The sequence below is a fragment of the Ixodes scapularis genome, unplaced genomic scaffold (genome assembly GCF_016920785.2).
Source record: "Ixodes scapularis isolate PalLabHiFi unplaced genomic scaffold, ASM1692078v2 PGA_scaffold0__279_contigs__length_252992795, whole genome shotgun sequence".
Taxonomy (NCBI): Eukaryota; Metazoa; Arthropoda; class Arachnida; order Ixodida; family Ixodidae; genus Ixodes; species Ixodes scapularis.
The window spans coordinates 93579418-93601091 of NW_024609835.1; positions in this window are offsets into that span (position 1 = coordinate 93579418).

The window sequence follows — 21674 nt, forward strand, 5'->3', positions numbered from 1 at the left end:
TCACGAGACCTAAAAGGCCTGGTGCAGTTTCTGGCGGTTTCTTTCTCTGGCGGTCGAAGTTTCATTTCCTGAGTTTCGGCTTCAGAACGGTCGGATGCGAAAGCGGCTTCTACATGAGGTCATTGCCAGACTTATATGACGAGAAACGTCCCCACGAGCGGCATCACGCCGCTGCAGCTGACAGGGACGTCGAAACGCTTGGGAACTTCCAGAGGGCGCCTCCGTCACAAACCGGAAGGTAGAGGTGGGGTAAGCAGGGTTTTTTGATGGAGGAGGGAAAAGAATGCGCGGCATTTCCCAGATAGATGGTTTTTACAGCATGACACTTTGGCTTCTGTGACTTCATCTGTTGCCACTTCGGGACCACTTTTGATGTATGGGCAACATAGGACGCTAAACACGCCACTTGAAGGCACTCTCCAGGCACCATAGTTTCTAGAGCAATGAGTTTACGATACTGACGGAACAAGAACTGTTGTGTGCCGTTCCCGGCCGTTTCCTTCACTGGCGGTCGAAGTCTCGTTTCGTATAGACGTGCAACACATGCAGTGTGTGAAAAAGGATCGGCGGATCACGGCTCCTGCCAACCGATTTTTGCGCTTGTAAGATGCAACATTTTCTTGCATGCCTCTGCTGGCGTAAAAAAAAAAAAAAAACGACAAGGAGCGAGCATTGCCAAGCAGCTTTCAGTTTTTCCCCATTACTGACCCTGGAAATGCAAGACCGGTGCTGTACTAATTCTACAAACTGGAAACGAGTCATCTCAGCTTGCAGTGCATTCTACCACCAGCAAGGAGGAATGCTTTGACGTCACGTGCAAGCCATGTATACCAGACCAGACTACCCTATTGTGGTCTGCTACATATAAAATAACAATTTCCCACGAGAGTATTCACTGATTTATATGACAATTGCTAAATCGCGCTTCCCCACTTGGTCGCTGCAGCGCGAGCGAAGCCACCGGACGGCCATCTTACTCATAGGCAAATATCGGTCTTGCTAGCGTTCCAGAGGCTGGCGGCAGCACGCTGAAGACACGTTTTCTATTTGTTCGTCGTCATTCGCCGAAGAAGTTTTTTAAGACCTTGTGTAAGCATTGAGACTTGTCATTGAGAACATGTGAAAACTTTTACGAAAGCCCAGTGCCCCAGGAAAAAGACACAACTCGTCGAAAGCAAGTTTCGCCGGTCTCGCGGCGCCATCAAAGGTTCATTGGCACGCAGCAGGGCTATGTTTTTGTGCATTCGCATGTTTGGATACCGATGAAGATTCGACGCCGTGTGCATGTGCTTTGCTAGTGCAATGTTCGTGAAGCTGTATGTGCCTCTGAAGCAGCGTTTCACTTTAATCTGACGACTGTATTTGTAACTCGTGGGTCTTGCAGTCCAGAAGCGAGCTTCATGGAGCGTCCAGTGGCGACGGAAGAAGGGGGAAAGCACGTCTTTTTTTGAGTCGTTAGACAGTTTACAGACCAATCAGTGGTCTGGCTCATTACCAACAATTGCACATGACATCAAGTTTCAGTGCGGCTCGCCTAATTATGATTGGTCAACCAATTGCACACGACCATATGGGCTGAGCCTCAAAGATTTTCAATCTAGCCGTCTTGTACTTTTGCCTTCAGAAACCTCCACAGCGTTGCTCTATTTGTGCTATTATGCGACCCATTAGAGTTGTTTTGGAGCATATGCATAAGTGCAACCGTACAGATTGTCTCCCCTCCCCTTTACTGATCACAAATCGCCGGAACAGCTGGACGATCCAGAACTCCGCGACCAATATATGATGCAAAGACATCTACGCGCGACACACCTTCAAGACTTTGCCGCAGCAACGATTCTCGATCGTTATCCATACGTGTGAACGCAGAGAGACGCAGCCTTTCGGCGTGCCAAGGAATCTTTGATGATGCCGCGATACCGGCGAAACTTGCTTTCTACGAGTTCTGCCTTTTCGCTGCAGCACTGCGTTTTTGTAAAAGTTTCCATGTGTTTTTACGGCAAGTCACAATGCTTACACATGATCTTAAAAAACTTCTTCGGCGAATGACGACGAACGAGCAGAAAATGTGTCTTCAGCACGCTAACGCCAGCCTCTACAACGCTAGCAAAACCGCGGTTTGTCCACAAGCAAGATGGCCGTCTGGAGGCTTTACTCGCGCGATCCAGCAATCATCATAGAGATTAGCGGGAGTATTGGTCACTCGTACGAATCACATGCGCTCTCTTTGTGATCGTAACACTTTTTGTTGTGAGCGATGATGATGTTGGCTTGTGGCTACTCGAACTAGATTGGAATGGACTAATTTTTAACAAGCTTGAGTTGATCCAACTTTTTTTTATCCTAGTCGTAAACTGGAAAACGTGACTCGCAAGCGTGGAGCGGCGCGTCCGACGGACCGGTGGCCATTCATCGACTACGTCCGACGTATCTTTGGTCTCTGGGATCCGGATAGGTCCGACGTATCTTTATACTTCGGTTTCCAGGTACGTCCGACGGATCTTTAGCCTCTGGGATCGGGATACGTCCGACGTATCTTTAGGCTCTGGGATCGGGATACGTCCGACATATCTTTGAACTCAGTGTAAAAAAATATCCAGGACCCGTTCTTCAAATCTCAATGGGCCCTTTCTTGATTGTTTAGAAAATGCTGAACTTCTTTGGTGGTTAAAAGTTTAAAGAACAATGACCATCCACTGGATACATAGTCACGGCGTTTTATAGTTCTACGCAGTGAGCTTGGTTCACCCTAGCGCTGGTGTAATCACGTACCAGTGTTGATATCTTATATATTCTGAAGATACTAACGCGTTTGAGTATCATATTTTTGAATCCAAACACCGAATTTTGACAATAACTAATTTTATTGTTTTAAAAAGAAGCCTATAACACAATAAGATATTTGCCTGCAATATAATACTAAAACCGTTCAACAAAATAGTTTATGTACTGTTAACATGGTGTTTCTAGAAATCTTTCGGCAACGTCGTTTTCCTTCGCTGTTTATGGTTTGCAGAATTTTCACGCATCACTTTCTACAGTCAGATGACGCTCAATGTTAAAAGTTCCAAAAACAAAAATCAAAATATACCAGGTTAATTTATGGCTCAATTACGGCCATGTTGGCATGAAGGATAACAGTATTTAAAACACGACGACGCTCGATATCAACAAAGCCCACTGAGCACGAAGACTGCAAATCTCATGATAGGACTGCAACAAGTATCCCGGTATTTTTTTGAGCCCCATGAACGAAATCGATAAAAATGAACTCCACTCGCGTCTCGGAATTTGGGAAGTTGTAGGATATCCCTTTTGTCGTCGACGCGATGCACGCAGGCTTGGGTAGGACGACGCTTAGAGAACGCAGACAGTTGGAGGAAGGCATCGGGAGCTGCACATTTCTTCTGAAGCGTCTCTGAAATGCGTCGCACATTTCTCGAGCGTGGTATGCTCTTTCGTGTCGTTGTTGCTATCCTTTAAGGCGTGGAGTAGGCTCAAGTAAAATTCTCTGTTCGTGCATTAGAGCCCCACTAGCCGGTCGTGTTTACCGCCACACATTAAGAGGCATAAGCCTTAGCTCGGGCGTTGATCTGCCAAAAACTATATTCGTAGTTTTTTTGTTTTTTTTTTTTTCTGAATTGCCGTTTTTTTAGGTGTTAAAATTGAATATCCTATTGTTTCCGATTATTGAGACCCTATAACCGTGTTTACACCAGAAAACAAAATTAACGCGAATATATATTTTTCAATATCTCTGCTATGCTGATTCCGTGGCCTAAATGCAGGCCCCCCGCCTCCTCTAAAAACCGGTATATATTAAACTTACTGAAAAGGGTAAGTGCACTTTGGGAAAACAAGCCCAAATAATAAAAATGTAGACTGAGTCTCTCCCTATGGCATGCCTAAAGACCTTCGTTGTTTTTGCACTGGTGCACCTAAACTTGTAAAGCTTTAAATGTGCCCTGAGGAGATCGCCTAGATATGGTGATAACTCAAACTTCGGGCTCTAAGCATCCTCAAAAAATCATAGATCATAACAATGCCCGGCTAATTTTCCTATCAAGAAAGCAATAAAAAATTTAACACACTGATGTCATCTATGGCGATAGGAGGAGCATTGTTTCGGCAGCAAGGATGATATGTGACAAATGAAAACGCGACATCTTGCTGAGGACCCAAACGCTGTCACTACAAATTGTATATGCTTTTGTAGATGATAAGAGCAAATAAGAGTAGTCGAAAAATGACAATTTTTTTGCGGAGAGTGAACATAAAGGCCTGTTCACACTCTTACAACCTAGTACGACCAAGAGAGACTAGACCTGTAGAAACCTCTTAAAATTCATTAGGACGAGGGAACACACCGGCATATTGGCGCCATCTAGGCGGTGACCCTGGAACTGCATTTCACAAGAGCGAAGGATTTTCGGCATTACCGAGGTTAAATGTGTGTAACACCTATAAGAAAGGCTCGTTTATAACGTTGACAAAAGTTTTTCGAGCCAGGAAAGAAAGGATAATGCGCGAGATAAATAGAAAATATGCCGGACCGCCAAGTTTACACCGCGACCCAATTGATGACGCCAGCGTGTCCTCATGTTGTAAGAGGTTTCAAAACATACATTTTTAAGAGGTCATTACAAAAGAGGAAAACAGCGCCAAAGGAATGGAGGACGAAGAGCGAGGTACACACAGACCGAGCGCTCACTGACAGCTGGCTTATTTCTGGAAACCACCTACCGGCATAAAAACACAGAAAGATATAGATCGGAGCATCGCCTAAGGGCACGTGTCAGCTCTCCAAGAACATAATTTCCTTATCAAAAAGTTCAATCGAGGGAGCACTGACGCACTCATCCTTATACTACGAAATGTAATAGGCCTCGAATATTTCACGAGTCACCTTCTGAGTGTGACGAGAAACAATCATCGTCTTTTCCAAAAGAGGGGAGCACCCACACCTATCACAACGAATGGGTAAATTACCCGAAGATGACGATGTTATCGAAAGTGCGTGTTCTCTGAGCCTATAATTGATACACCTCTCTGATTGGTCAAAGTACAGTCTCCCACAGGACAACTCAATTTTGTACACCACGCCAACCGCGCACGGCACAAACTTCTTGTGCTTCTTAGCACAGCTGAGCTTTTCCCGACGACCCCTCTCAACCTTAGCACATAGACGCCCCAGCTTTGAAGGCGCAGAGAACACCATGGGGACTCCATGTCGCTGTGCTACCCTTTTGAGTCTGTGCGTAACCTTATTTATATAAGAAAGAACCACCGGTCTCACATTGTAATAGTTCAAGCTGCCGTGATACACGGGTGTATGTCTGTCGCCGAAGAAATATCCCGGAGTGGCAGTTAATGCTGAAACATATATGCAAAGCGCAAACCAAAACACAGACAAAAAAAAATGTAGACACGAAAGAACTCCGACGCGATTTTCTAAAATAAAAAAAAAACGAAGCTATTCCTAGCACGTACACCATAAATGCGATTTTGTTAAAAGCATATTTGTGAGTGCACGGGCGTGGTTTACTTTTCAAAGCAATGTTACGGCAATATTCTTTTGCTTTGTATTCCCAGCCAGCTTCTTTTCCTTTTTGGCAGATGTGCTCCGGCCTTTAGGGCTAAACGTATACAATATTTGTGAACTACAACCGAACTAGACTGCACTAGATAGAACTGAGAAAGTGGGTCACCGCGGGTGGGCGTCCCAATATATACGCGGCTGTATCATTACTTCCATTTTATTGATGATAACAATAGGCGCACATTCTATATCGCCGAACCATTACGCCTGGAGAACATCGGGAAACGTATACTTACGTTCGGGAAATTCCCATGTATACAACAATAAAAGAAGCGGAAATAAACACAACTAGGGTGCACTGGGGAACGTCGCGTGTTTCTTCCATAGAGGAAACTCCTTATTCCTTTCCATTACAAACGCTATGTGTTCGTTCTGATAATAAATCTTTGCTCTCAAAAACAAACGACATAATTCTAAGCACCGGCCAAGCCCTGAGCAAGCTGTCTTGTTTGAAAATTAAACTGGGACGCCAATGCAAAAAAAGATGAAGTTTAAACATACTCTTGGAGACTAGTTGAGCGGGTTTGAAGTGCTCCCATTTTAACGAAATTACCCACCCTCTATCCAACACGATGCCATTTTGTTCTCAAAAAATAATCCCAATTGGAAGAGGCTCAATTAGGTTCGAGTGCCCGATCCACAGTACATTGGGATGCACCAAAAAACGCACACCTCGGCGCAATTTTAGGCTGTCTAAATTTTTACTAAAAAGAAGGAAAAAGAAGAAACAAATGCACTTTACATAAACAATGGCTTTGAATGTTATCGCGGTTCTCGAGGCAGCGCATGTTTGTTCATTGAAAAGCACAGATGTTCAGACGCTTCTGTTTCTCTTTACACACGCGCCCACGACCAAGCTCTGCAATATACGCAGCTCGCTAAGTCTGAGGCTTTCCTTTCCTCCCCACCCCAGGACAGAGCTCTGCAGGAGTGCGTCCCTACATGCGGCCACTCTCACGCTACAAGAGCAAATTACCTTAGCGCACTCTGCCGGCGATCTTAATGCGGCACTGCCGTAAGACGAACGCTGAGGGAGCTAGGACTGTATTATAGGGGCTGCAGCATGTTTTTCTATCCAGAGATGCCCGAATCGGAACGGAGCACATCAGCTGTGCTCATAGGCGGTGATCAAGACCAAAAGCGAACATATACGTAGGGCTTTTCTTCTTCCGAGTGTCGATGTTGATGCACCTGACGAAATGGTCCCGAATAACATCGTAGGGCGCTTCGCCGTGCCTTGTGTGTATGTTTTGTTGCAAGCTGGAATGTCCGGCTTTGTTAATGAGTAGTTACGGTATTGCGAAACACAAGTTTGTTGGATACTTGAGTAATTACCTAGTCACTAAGGTGGCAAAGGTACGAAACGAGACCAAAGTGGAGTTTATGTTGAGACGAATTGCTGCGAATAATACACAGCCGGCGCTCTGACGTGTTGTCTAGATTGTTTTGTTGTACTGCAAGCCACAGCCAGCCAAAGCATTCAACGATCAAGAGCATTGTATGTTGATAGGTTTAACCAACCGAGATCATCTAGGCTTGATTATAAAACCCGTACGTTTGAAAGCTAAATTCGTTCGTTTGCTAGGTGCAATTAGTTGTAGGTTGTATAAAAGAAAAGCGCATGTCCTGGCTCGGATCACTTCTCTTTATCTTGTTTATTGACGATAACAAGATCCAATTAAAACTGGCCTTAGTTACTTTGGCGGGGACTTGCTAAACCTTGTACTACTTAACGTCGTTATTCTATTTGTGCCAGTACATTTTTTGAACGCTTTAAATGGGTCTGCATAAGATTAAGGCAATTGTGTCCTGTCATTCCCCATCACTGTTCTGCTAAATGTGGCAAATATAGTGCTGTTTGAAAAAAGTTAGTACTTTGAACGAGGACAATCTAATTCAGTAGGTATCCTAATGCAATACATATTTATCATGTTTTTACCTCGGTACATTTAAAGCGAAATTTTTATCGGCATGGTATTTTCTCCCCACCTGGTGAATGACGCTTCAATTCCAGTGGCGCATCCAAATCTTTTCTATCACGGGGAGCACGTTTTGTTGAAGGAACAGAAAACACGCGTCGAGTGTAATAGGTTATAACTCACATGTATATTTCAAGCTTCTGTTAACTTTTCAAAAAAAATAAAAGAAAATATAAAACACAGGCACCTTCAGGACTCGTCACCACGTATCATATCTGAGAAACGTTCACTCATCTGCGACAAAGGCTCTCCTCGCAGCCGGGACGACGTTCAGCAATGCAGGATCTGCTATTGAAGAGTGTGGCAGAGAGAGGCCGGCAACGACGTGTTTCATTTTGCAGAAAATAACACCCGCCAGCTCGCAGCGCGACGCAATGGCACATCACCATCCACAAAAGCCGCTAACAAAAAGAAAAAAAAAAAAAAAACGCCGAGGAAAGGATAGTCTATTTGCAGCGAGCGGCGTTCCTTGGTGTACACCAGGGCGACAATTTCACGGCGCGTTTCAGGAAGGGCACAAAGACGAGCCGAGGAACACGCCGACGACACTCGGTTTTGTAAAGGAACAACTAAACAAAGTTCAAAGAGAGACAAACAGGAACAGCACCCTCGCGAAGCAGCAGCGCATCTTCTTTCGAAGAGCGTCGTGGTCGCGATTTGAGAGCAGTGTCAACAAAAACGCTGCCGCCGCAACCACCTCTCGTTGGCAGTCTTTGGAACAAGTTGCGCGACAGCGCATAGACGGGAGAGAAGGAACGTGAAAGCGGCTTCAAACTTCCATTCACGTGATGGCAAATACCTAGCTTCATGGAAAAGGCGACTCGGTACGCATCAAGGAGCGACGGTTGGTATGAAAAACAGCAACAAAAAAACATAATATGAGCTACATTTTTTTCTCAAGTGTATTCGACGACCCGAGGTTTCCCAAAAATAGAAAGACAGTGGTCCGGGCAGCACTTCCGAGCAGTGGCCCAGCTGTAGGAGAAGGTTTTCACGCACGCAAATCTGGGAAGCACTTTAGCTGAGAAGGGATTCTCATCACGGTTCCTGGCGATTGTGAAAGGCGTCTTATACGAATACTAAGTTCAAAAGTGTAAAAAATATTAAGCTTAATTCTGTCGCATGAATCAGGAAACATATCCTTGAAATTCTACGAACGGCAGCAGATGTTGCACAGGAAGAGTTGGTATTTTCTTGAAATCAAGTTTTCGTTAAAAAAAAGATTCGTAGAAGAAAATCGTTTTAAGAAAACATTGGCTGCCTTTCTAACGCTGCTCTAATGCTTTTTTTATTTATACTTTTCAATTTAAACTATCTTTATTTTGACACAGAATTTGTTACATGGCTGGCACCTAACCATTTCCGTCGCTCAACAGGGGACCTAAGTCCATAAGCCGATCGCCTGCGGAACACTGATGCAGCGCAGGTCTTCTTACTCATAGGACGCCTGTGCTAACAGAACGCATTCTTCGAGTGCATCCGTGTCATTCTGGGCGCGGTAAAAACGCCGCATGTTCCGACATACTGCCGCGCTCTGCTCCGTGAAACGAGCGCGCTCCGGTCTCCCAAAGAGAAACCTGAATGGTTTTTCAGTTAAAACCCTTAGGCAACAACCGCCAGAAAACTGGCGGCTGTTTACCCAATCCGAGGCTTTAGTAAACAGCGGCCAGTGTTTTACGCGTACACGGATGCCGTTTCGGAAGGGCCATCCCGAACATCAGCTTCCTTGCGACTCAATCGGAACGGCCCATGTTCTAGTGTGTTTTCTACGCCTGTGTATTGTCACGGGCCGAAGCTTTTAGTGGGCACGCGGTGTTGGTTGCTTTCGCCGCCAAAACTGTTGTTTACGCGCGAATACTGCCAGCCATCGTGTCTACCGCCATCCTTGGTGGTGGTCGTCATTGTATGTCACACGCCAGCGCTGCTCGGTTTACGGCCACTAGCAGGCTGGTCTAAAACAACGCCCGCGATAAGTCACGGACGTCTGCTGCTTCCGAAAGAGCGGGAAGTTCAAATAGGCCAATCAGGGCTCTGAATTTACCTCATGATTTTACTTCGTATTTCTCGATACTCAACCAGGTGGGCGGCAATACCCGCGTTTACGTGAATGCGACTTTGTCGCATTCAATGCGGTCATGAAAACGGCATAATGGGCTAGGGAAGCACATCGCATACAAGTCGCTAGGCAGAGGTGGATCGAGACGGCAAATACGCATTCATTCAACCGATGTAAACGAAGTTCGCATCGCATTTGGAACGGAAGGAATATGGGAAGGCGCTCGCTGCGGGAACGAGTGTACAGCTGAGAAGATGGCGGCGGCCAACATCGTCGGCGGCGGCGGAAAGCGGTTCCGTGTGGTCGCCCGCCGTTTTCCCGAGAATGAAACGCGGAATTTTCTTTCCAAACTAGATGAGCGGAATGTCACTCAGCTGCTCGGAGAGGGCGGCCCCCATCCAAGCCATGCGAGATACGACTGGCGTGTTCGAGGGAGTGTCTAGAGGCTTCGGCGCAAGCACGAACGACGCCGAGAGCTCCGAGCACTGCATGGTAGCGCAGAACGAGCAACTGCTACCCAGTTGCCGTTCCTGGATGCGCCAGAGCCTTTCGGCCTCTGGGTCCGGTTGATTGGTTGGCAAGGTTTGGTGAGGCGAAGCGCGATGGCGTCCTCAGAGCGGTTGGAAATGATTTCGCTCGCCAGGTTGTGCACACGTACGTCGCCTCTGATCCAGAGTGGCCAAGCGGCCCGACTCGGAGCCGAAGACGTTTGGGTTTTCATGTTTCTTCCGTCGCCTAACTCCTTGCACAACATCGAAGACAGCGGGTACGGTCTTTACGCTCGCGGAAAGCGTCGAAAGGCCTTCATCTGAAATGAGTAGGAAAATGTGGTCACGTGGTGGCGGCCGGTGTCGGAAACGCAGCTTTAACTTTGAGCTTCGACGCGGTGTGGCGCCACCTTCGCGTAGGGCTTAATGCACATTCATGTAAACGTTGCCGCGTTGGCTTCCTTCGAAGGACGATTGGATTCGATGCGCTGAAGTCATATTCATCTATACGCGGCTAATCTTATACGTTTGCCAGCGCTTGGGCCAATGATTTTGTCCTAAGAAACATTGAACATTTTAAATACAAAGTAATAGTGAATCCCGACATGACCTGCAGTATTAATGCGATAGTGTTTAGGAGCTCGTGAGGCAGAAAATCTGATGTCGGCGCCGGCTCCGACGTCGGTGGGACCAAAAAATCCCGTAACGCAACGCGCTGAGCCACGTGTGCCACACGTGACGTCACACGTTATGTCACACATGGCTGCTCGCGTTGCATTCTGAAATTTATCCGCTAAATTTGACTGAAAAGTTTTCCCCAGTTTCCAAAGACCAGCTAAATTTGGTGGGAAAGTTTTCCGCCTAATGTAGCGGAAAACTTTCCCACCAAATTTAGCTGGTCTTTGGATCATGACGTCCCGTGACACGAGACGCTGGCGGCTAGACCACGCACACACGTTTGCGTGGCTTGGCAACGAGCTCGGCTTTATATGAGAAGGCTTTCCGAACGGGACCCGATGACGCTATCGCGTTCCACTCTTAAAGGCGAAGCTTAAGCGTCCCCCAAGTTTATTCTGGCGAAGATATACAGGTTCGCATGAAAAATAAATTATGTCAGAGTTGGGGGAAGGGGGGGGGGGACAGCGCTTTTCACAGAGAGCGATTTGTTTGGTACTGATCATGGATAAACTGTGCAATCCAGTTGTGGTAGGAATAATAACGTCTGCAGCAGACTCATCACATATTTTTTATATTGCCCCCCTCCCTCCTTAAAAAAATAAACAATTAGAAAACGTGGTACATTGTTTAGGCGCTTATATTCGTGAGAAACGGCACAGATGACTAGCCGGAGATTTCGCCGCAACAACTAAACATGCAAACTTTTTTTAAAGAAAAAAGCACAACGCTGCCAACAAGATTAGGAACTTCATCTTTTCATCGAGATCACAAATGTCTACGTGGCCCTTATGTTTATGTTTGGACAGTTGTTTAGACAGCGGGCAAAGAGAAATGGTCTGCTCTTAGAAGACGTGCTCAAGTGTTCTGGTGCTCTCATTTTATCGTTGTGTCTTTTTCCTATGTTTCTTTAAACTTTTTTAAGTATATAAACTGTCAGACGCTCCTCGCTCTTTCTTTGTTATGAACTTTTTCTTTTTATTTATTATGAGCTCTACCTAACCAACAAAAAAAAAAGTGTTTGATCTAATATAACTTATTTTGTGAGTTTTTCTGTGGTTAAATCAACTTTACTCAATGTCAAACTTCAATCGAAGGACGTATTTGCATTCAGAACTTTCGCTTTCTTGTAAACATATGTTACCGGACGAATCAAATGTTTTCAATTTTGCGAAGCACACTCTGACTTTATATTCTTCTGGATATGCGCATAGTTTCTTGATGTTGTTCCGGCTGTGCACTTTCAAGAAATGCCTGCAGTTTTGGCCTTTGGTCCATATCACGCGGCGAAGTCAGGATGCGTAGCGGATAAACTCACTGAGGTCTGGGGGCGTTACTCCCACAATATTGCGAACCACGTTCAAACACCACACGACTGTAATTTCAACCGCATGTGCAGCTTTAAACGGGCCCGTACAAAAGGACATGTGTAACGACAAGGTCTTCGCCTGTTCATGTTTAAAATATATATCGCTGTTCTCGGAAAACAAATTGTTGACGAACCAAAAGGCTTTCGTTTTAGACTCCGCACATCTTTTTTTTTTTTTTTTTTCTCTAGAAGGGGTTTTTGACTCTGAAAACACTATAAACTCTTGCGATCGCTGACCACCTGCTCCTGAAGCTGCCAATGACGTTTTTACAAATTCAAAAGTATCAACTCGTTTTTTTTTTTTTTTTTTTTTTTTTTTTTTTTTTTTATGACGGATTTAATGGCGAGTTCAACTTGTCGTCTTGGAGCGCGCCGGGATCGACTTTTCAGGAGCGAGCCTATTTCACTGGGCTATCGGGATCAAGACGGACGTGTTCCACGGATCGTTTTGGATTAGCTCCCGCACCAGATCTCGATCTGGATCCGAGAAAAGTCGCTCCCACGATTTCGGCGGATTCAACCGGAAGAAAGTCGGGCCAGCCCTCGGCGCACACACGTGACTTCCTTTCTCGCGGTGCATCTCGCCTGATCTCGCCCATCTCGCCTCAGAAGAATTCGTAATGGCCGCTTGCTTTCCTCTTGGTTCGACAGCTGGTTCGTTTTCCAGGAAAGAAAAGAGAAGGTATCTGCCGCGTTACGGGCATTCCGGCAATCTTTGCTAGAAACTCCTGAGCCATTCCTGCCGCTCGTGCGTCGAACACGTGTTAGGGCCGCGATTGCGAAAACGTTTTCGAAACGACCGCGGCGGCCGCGGAAAGGAAATTTCCGGGCAGGTGAATGACGGGAAGGCAACCGCCGATCCCAGAGCAGTGGTCATGTTCTGCGGGGGATCTGTAGGCGGCGCGCCCCGTTGGGATCGTGTGCTCCATTCCGGATCTGGGGCCCTAAACTCGTGCAACACGAAGTTGGGGCCGAAGTTGAGGGAGCGCACCGATTGGACAATCACGACGATGACTTGGCGATTTTGTCGCCAACATCCAATCGGCGCGCTCCGCGAACTTTCGGCCCGAACTTTGTGTTTCACGAGTTTAGGGCCCCTGGTCAACTGATCCCGGCGCGCTCCAAAACGCCCTGTGGAATTCGCCATTAGACAACGTAAGTTCGGCGTTGAAGAGCACGCTGAATTTCGTTCTGAAATCTGGCAGCTGCCGTAACCCATTTTTATGACAGGCTACACATTTTTTGAATAGATTATGCCAGCTGGGTCAAATATTCGAAAAGCTTAATTGTGCATTTTGGGTAAGGAGATTGCTTATTGTTAGATTGCCCATGCAATTACGTCATGTCATTGTATGGGATGCGAATTTGCGGGAATAAGATGCCGCCTCAGATTGACTTTTTTTTTTTTTCAGACTGTTTAGTTTTAAACGAGAGCTTGATTTATATGTTTTCGAAAATCGACCCACAACGTATTTTGTAACAGTAGCAGACATTTTTATAAATTTGCTTCTGTATTAAATTTTATGTGCCACCACATTATAACCTATTGGGTGCTCTGGGGCACGAATCAAATAACGCATTATTATTATTATTATTATTATTATTATTGTTATTATTATTATGCGTTTATGACGATCCTGATGTGCTGGCTGCTATAGCTACCGCATATTCGAAATGATGCCTCTTCTATTTTATTTTTGGTCTCCGTGCATTGTGTTACACTTTATTTGGGACTCGCGTCTGTAAGTTTTCATTCTATTTACGTTGTTACATTGTTGTTACGTTGTTACATTGTTACATTGTTACATCGCTTTCGTATGCTGTATTTTTTTTCTGTAATTAGTACTCTGTGCTACAATCGGGAAAGGGGGAGGGGGGGAGGGGGAAAGGGGGTTGGGGCGGGGAGGGGGGTGGGGAAAGTTTTATTATCTTTCAGTTCTCATTTTGAAGGCAATGCCTTTACCTTATCACTTAAGCGGACTTTTCTAAGTTTTTTATTTTTTTTTTTTTAGGGTGTCATCCCACAAGCCCTTCGCTGGCTTTGATGTGCCCGCAAACGTATGCCTTTAATAGTCCCACTGAGTCAATAAAATGTATGTATGTATGTATTATTATTATTATTATTATATGTGAACGATATTTAATCCAGAGTATAGATTAACGAGTTGCATCATCTTTCAAGGGATCCGGACATTTCGGTGTAGGACGGTTCGGTGTAGGGCGTTTCGGTGCGCGGACATTTCGGTGTACAAAAAATCAAACTCGCGTTTTTTTTTTTTTGCTGTTGTTTTTGTTTTCTCTACACGTAATAAGCGCAATTTTAGCTAGAAATTAATTTTTTTCGCACTTCATAAATGTTTAGACTTGGTCATGCCTTTAGTGTCACTTACTGATACACCACCTAAGTCACTTAGTTAGGCTCAGTACCATCCTGCGTGAAGATTGGAGACGTTGGACATTATGGTTTGTTTGTCGGCGTGTCTTTTCCAATGTACGCACTAGTCGTATCACTTCGCGTTTACACGTTGGGTCGATAGAGGCGTTTCGGCGCCTTCTGTAAAGGTGCGGCCTTTATTATTGGTAATCTGTGTAGGAAAGGTCCCAACAGTGAGCTTGAGATTGTTGAAAATTACCCGAGACATGTGATGCGACTAGTGCGTACGTTTAAAAAGAGACACCGACAAGCGAACCATCATGTCCAACGTCTCCAATCCTCACGCAGGATGGTACTGCGCCTAAGAAAGGCACTTAGATCGTACATCAGTAAGTGGCCGTAAATGAATGACCAAGTCTAAAAAATTATAAAGTAGGAAGAAATAGATTTTAGCTATCAAATCAAGTTTATTTGTTGTCTCATTTTACATGACAGCAGGGACTCGGACAAAAAGCTGCTAAAGAGCAGCTTGACAAAGGTCCCAGCCCCCGTGCAGTTCGCGACAGTTTTAAAAACAATTTAACAACTAAAATTTTGACTACAACTGCACAGCGTACAGAGACGAGTACAATCCAATGCAGAAGCCTAATTTATACAATACTAGATTTGTTGCAAACATATAAACGAAAAATACACAGGCCAGTGAAAGAAAAAACTAGACTAATTAAAGCAATGATACAATCGTACATGAAATAATACATCCTATTCATAACGAAAAATATCCGTAAAAGCATTAAAATAGTGCTTTTACATTTAGAAAAAAAAAACAAAAAAACTCGTGATTTTGATTTTTTCTGCACCGAAATGTCCGTGCACCGAAATTCGGCGCATTGAAAAATCCCACACCAAAAAGTCCGTTCACCGAAAAGTCCGTGCACCGAAAAGTCCGTGCACCAAAACGTCCGTGCTAGAGTGCCTTCATGTGCGCTTCGCATGGAGTGATGCCAACTGCCTGTTTCCCTTTCCCACACCCTCTTCCACCGCCAATTTCTTTCTCTCATTGTTTTCCCGTGCGCCGGAAAGTGGCCTTTGTGTCCATCGGTAGTCGCGTCTGAGGGGGAAAATGCTAATCCTCCCTCCGTGGGTTCCACAACGCTGCTCCGAACTTCTGAGATAAGGTGCTTTTTTCCGGGACGGTTATAAGCCCCACGGATTATCGCCGAGGAACAAAATGGCTGCTGGTTTGTCGGCAAGTGGTATTACAAAGGGTGGCATCACCCTAGCAAAGAGCGCATGAAGGCTCCCTAGTTCGTGCACCTAAAAGTCCACACCGAAACGTCCTACACCGAAACACCCTACACCGAGAAGTCCTAGACCCATCTTTTAGTACGCTGACGACACTGTCCTTATCTCTCGTCATTTAAAGTATACGATCAAGCCGTTCGTCTGCTGAGCCGCGACTCCGCGCGAGTCATGGACTGGTTCGCCGAAAATTTAATTACAGTTAACCAGACAAAAACAAAATTAATCTGCTTCAGGAATCCAGTAAAGAGGGTGGACCATGAGTTCCTTTACGCAGGTCAGTGTGTGTCAATTGCGCATGCACTATGTTAGAGTATGATATAGCGTAAAGTATTTGGGAGTGTTTTTGACTCCGACATGTCGTGGAATTCACATTTATGTCACGTGTGTGGGAAACTTCGAAGCGTTAGTTGTATTCTTCTTAATAATAGAACCTATACGCCGTTTGCTATAAGGAAATTTGTTGCGCACGCCCATGGCTACAGCATTCTTAGGTATGGAATTACAGTATTTCCAAACTGCTGCGAGTTGTGGCACATCAAAGTTGATCGCATTTTGAAGGGTTTATTAAAGAGCGTTGGATACAAGTCGGTGACCTCATCTGAAGAGGATATCTTCGCATTTTTAAGATCGTCGAATTCCTCTACCCTTTTTGTACAAAGCGCTGTACTCCGCCATTTTTGGTCTAACGAATTTAAGCGCCCTTTCATCCCTTGTAGAAGTCTTCGTTACGCTGCGCGATATGTGACCGCCCAATGTTTTACGCGCTATGGGAAAAGAGTGCGTTCATTTTATGTACGTTTTATTTTTAACAAGCTTCCCGAGGACATCTTCAATGTAGGCACGAGGAGAAAGTTGAAAAACATTTTGACAAATATTTCACGATAGTATCGCCGTATCGGTTTTTTGTTTATATTTTTACTAGTGTTGGTTGTTCCGTTACGTTTTGACCTTTTCTTTCCTCTTCTTTTTCTTTTTTTCTTGCACCGCGCGACTTGCCAGGCCTTGCCCTACAAGCCTCACTTGGCTTGGGCAGGCCAGTATCTTGTATAGTGTGTCGAATGTTTGTGGAAATGAAATGATTATTATTATTATGCAATCCTTGTAATTATGTATCCATCGAATCAGTTGACAATGTAAATACCTAGGCGTATATTTTGATTATGATATCTCATGGAACCCACACATGTCTTACCTTTGTGGTAAACTGCGGTCTATTGCCTGTGTGCTCTTTAACAGTCGAGTTTTTCTGCCTGTCGGTATACGATTTCTTATTGTGTACGCGCTTGCTTACTGTATACTCCGTTATGGTGTAACGGTGTTCGGTAGCTGTTCAGGACGGTGGCAAGGGAAAATTAATATTTTACTTAAAGGTATATTAACAAGCGTTGCATATAATACGGATCTGTCTAACAGTGCTGACATCTTTAAACGCCTTAAACTCCTGAATTTTTGTTCTCTGTTTATTCAGACTGTTGTGCGTCGGTACTTTTGGAACAGCGATTTCAAAACACAAGTTATTCCATCCCGCACATTGCGTCGTACCTCTCGTTTCGAAGTGAAGCTTTATTCCACTCGATATGGCATATGTGTGCGGGAGTACTAGGTCCCGTTTCTGTCCAACGCCCTTGCGGACTCTTTATGAAGTTACATCATTGAAGACGCTGAAACAAGAACTCAAGCGCTTAGATTTGGAAACTAGTTAACTGCCTTTTCAGGATGTGTGTATAGACTGTTTGTGAGATGCTAGTTGTGTGCTAGTTTCAATATTATTTTTTTGTGTGTGAATTTTACTTTATTTTGTACCTAGGCAGACACCTATGTCCTTTTTTAGGGTGTCATCACACAAGCCTTTATGGGCTTTGATGTACTCGTATTCACACCCTACTTCTCTCGTCTGAATGGGTCAATAAATTTATTATTATTATTAATAATATTATTAATATTAATATTATTGTTATTATTATTATTATTATTCTAACGAAAGCGATAGTCTGGGGATATATAAACATTTTTATACAAAACTTCAAATGATTCATTTTGAATTTTATGCCCTCTAAAAACATCGTGTTATAGAACATGCATCTTAACGAACTGATGTAAGTAAGCCTTTCTCCTATATTACATTTTCTTTTTCCTCCCGCTGATTGCAAGGATAACATTTTCTTGTAGTAGTTAGTTGAGCGAGTTGGTTCTAATTGAACATGGTCAAAGTTTCGCACATAAAAACGGGGTCCAATCTAAGGTCGAATATATACAAAAAAACATGTGCTACAACATGATTATTGTATAACTATGTATACAAGAATCAGGTGCATCCTTATGTGCCCTGTTCCTTGAGTGCCATCTATTGTATTCCGCTTTCATGTGGTAGATGCCATGTAGGATAGACGGGGTGGTGTATTAACGACCGGCTAAAAAAAGCACAAACTCTCTCTAATATCCGTATATCCGTGTTGACGTGTCGCCTACCCCTGTACTGTCATGATTAGAAAATACCAAGATAATAGGTAAATACCATCACAAACGCACGGCGGAGAAATGTTTGAAGCATTTAACATCCTTAGCATGGGCAAGCAATGTATCGCTGGCCGATGTTAAGGATTTTATGGATGGCCTTTCTACAATTCTATCCCTTTGGAGGAGTCCGAGTGCCCTCCTCGAGCTCGTGTACCATTGTGCCTGTGTGGCCATCGCTCGAGCTGATTTCGCCGTTTATACTCCTTCCTCCTTCCTTGCAATACATGTTAGTTGTGAGTGTGCGCCTGTCAATCGATGCGTGTTCCTCTGCTCTGTCCCTGTCTTTTTGTGTGCTCGTTTATCCGTGTTTTCATGTATATATAGTTATGCAGAAAATTAGTTCATGCAATGCGCTCCCCAAAAAAATCGGCTTCAGGCATTGAAATACGACCCGACAAGAAAACCTCCTTTTTGAGAAAAAGTATCGAAGTAATGCAAAAAAAATGCCTGCACTTTCTGGCTTTTGGTTCCATGACACGCGGAGTAACAGTTACTTTAGTTCAGGATGCGTAGCAGCTAAACTCACTGAGGTCTGGGGGCATTTCTCTCACAAGATTATATATATATATATAGAGAGAGAGAGAGAGAGAAAAAAACGAAGCGCAGGATGACGAAAAGTATATACGGAAGAAAACGCACCTGAGACGGTTGTTGGAGTTTTTAAAACATATTATTGGTAAAGTTGGTCGACGTTTCGGCCTGAGACAGACCTTTTTCAAGACTGGCACATGACAGGTCACATTGACGCTCCTTGACCACGTCACGTGGCATCGTGACGTGGTCAAGGAGCGTCAATGTGACCTGTCATGTGCCAGTCTTGAAAAAGGTCTGTCTCAGGCCGAAACGTCGACCAACTTTACCAATAATATGTTTTAAAAACTCCAACAACCGTCTCAGGTGCGTTTTCTTCCGTATATATATATATATATATATATATATATATATATATATATATATATATATATATATATATATATATATATATATATATATATATATATATATATATATATAAGTCAGAGATCCGTACTTGCGGAGTTGCTATGCTAGGAGTTTATTGTATGTATTACGACAGTTCCGCCGAGGGGCTCGGCTTCGTCAGGAGATGGCATACATTTGAGGGCATCAGACTCCGCAAAGCAGTAAGCGGCCAATGTGGCGAGAAGGACGTGACGTCAGAAAAAATAAAAGTAAAAGAACAAATGAAAAAAAAGCAAACATATTGAAACAAAATCAAACGCAAAAAAAAAGTTTTTTTTTTCATGTCTTTTTACTTTTATTTTTCCTGACGTCACGTCCTTCTCGCCCCATTAGCAGCTTACTGCTTTGCGCAGTCTGATGTCCTCACATGTATGCCATCTCCTGACGAAGCCGAGCCTCTCGGCGAAACTGTCGTAGTACATACAATAAACTCCTAGCATAGCAACTCCGCAAGTACGGATCTCTGACTTATCATATATTCCCGGTCCATTGAGCTCAAACTACTCTGCCTCACTGATATACAGGGTGTTTTTTTTTTATTCTTACACATTTGTTAAAAAAAACCGTGAAAGCTACACTAATGCGCCTTGTGCAGGTGGGTTATACGGTCAGGCGGACAGTATGTGAGTGGCTAATCTTTGCGATAAGTTGGCTAATTAATTAAAATTCGTTAATTAACTTTTTAATTAGTGAAAATACACATATGGTCCCAATTAGAAACTTGTAGAGCATCATCGAAAACCACTAAATCAACTATTTTTGGAAGGATATAACGCCGGGCAGCATTTTACAGCGTTCTGTAAAAATGCTTCATTTGGACGCGTTTATAGATATCGGTTTCTTATCGGGAGCGCATCACTTGCCCGCGGTCCTGCTCCCCAGTGGCTGAGACGCGCAACACACGTGCGCCGTAGTTCCCTCCATTCTACGAAGGAGGCGAGGAGGTGGCTTCGCGCCGCGAGCACCAGGGAGCAGGATCGCGGGCGCGTAGATGCGCTCCGATAAGAAACCGAAATCTAGAAACGCGTCCTAATGGAGCGTTTTTACAGAACGCCGTAAAACGCTGCCCCGACGTTATATCCTGCTAAAATTAGTTGATTTAGGGGTTTTCGATGACGCTGAACTAGTTTCTAATTGAAACCACATGTTTATTTTCAGTAATTAAAAAGTTAGTTAACGAATTTTAATTAATTAGCTGACTTATCGTAAAGATTAACCACCCACATACTGTCCGCCTGGCCGTATAACCAACCTGCACAAACCGCATTAGTGTAGCTTTCACGTTTTTTTTTAACAAATGTGTAAGAATAAAAAAAAAAAAAATGCCCTGTATATATATAACAGGGTCCCCTCTTTGAAGTTTATCCCTTCTTTAACCAAGCTTGTGAGCCTCGGCATATAATGTCCTCAATGCCTTTCAATCTGTTAGTTACTTTATTTCAAATATAGGATGCTCGTTAAGATTTTGAAATCAGAATTTACTGTAAACCCACACCCCACCCATCCCCCCCCCCCCCCCCAAAAAAAAAGGAAGAAGAAAAGAAGAAAAGTTATATGAAGAAATGAATGACAAAATAAATGAATAAAGCTTTAAATGGCAAAATCAGATGGGTATCATTCCCAGCCCGAGTCACGTAGGTGTAAACAAAAATTTAATCCCAAAAGTATTTTTTCATTTATTCATTTCATTTATTCAACCCTTAAAGGCCCAATGGGCATTACATAAGGGGGGGGGCAAGGAATATAAAATCAAAAATACAGAACACCGCACGAAGCGAAAAAAACAAACAAAAAAAAAACACATCAATTATACATTTGTACACGCTATAAAAATAGCATGGAAAATCCACACAGAAACAAATGAGGTCAAAAATCACCAACATATCGTCTATGTAAGCACTCGACAAACAACAAAAAAATAATAATATTAAAAGAATAAACAAAATAAGAAATATATAATAAAATATATAAATAAGGTAGCCAACTATGAAAACAATGTAGAAATCGCCTCACGGAACAGGCCGGTGTCACTAATGTCGACTATGGTGTTGGGAAGGTCGTTCCAATCGCGGATGCCTCGCGGGACAGCGGAGTTAATAAACGCATTAGTTTTACCGGTTAGGTGCTTGAAACGTTTGCTATTAGTGGTTTGATGGGAAGATCTGTTAGGAGGCTCAAGAAAAGGTATATTATTATCGTGATAGTGGAGCTTATGGATGAGGCACAGAAGAGCAATTTTACGGCGGTTTTCGAATAAAGGGAGAGAACACTGATCTTTTAGAGTAGAAACACTTATGTTATACGAATAACTCGATGTTATAAAACGTGCCG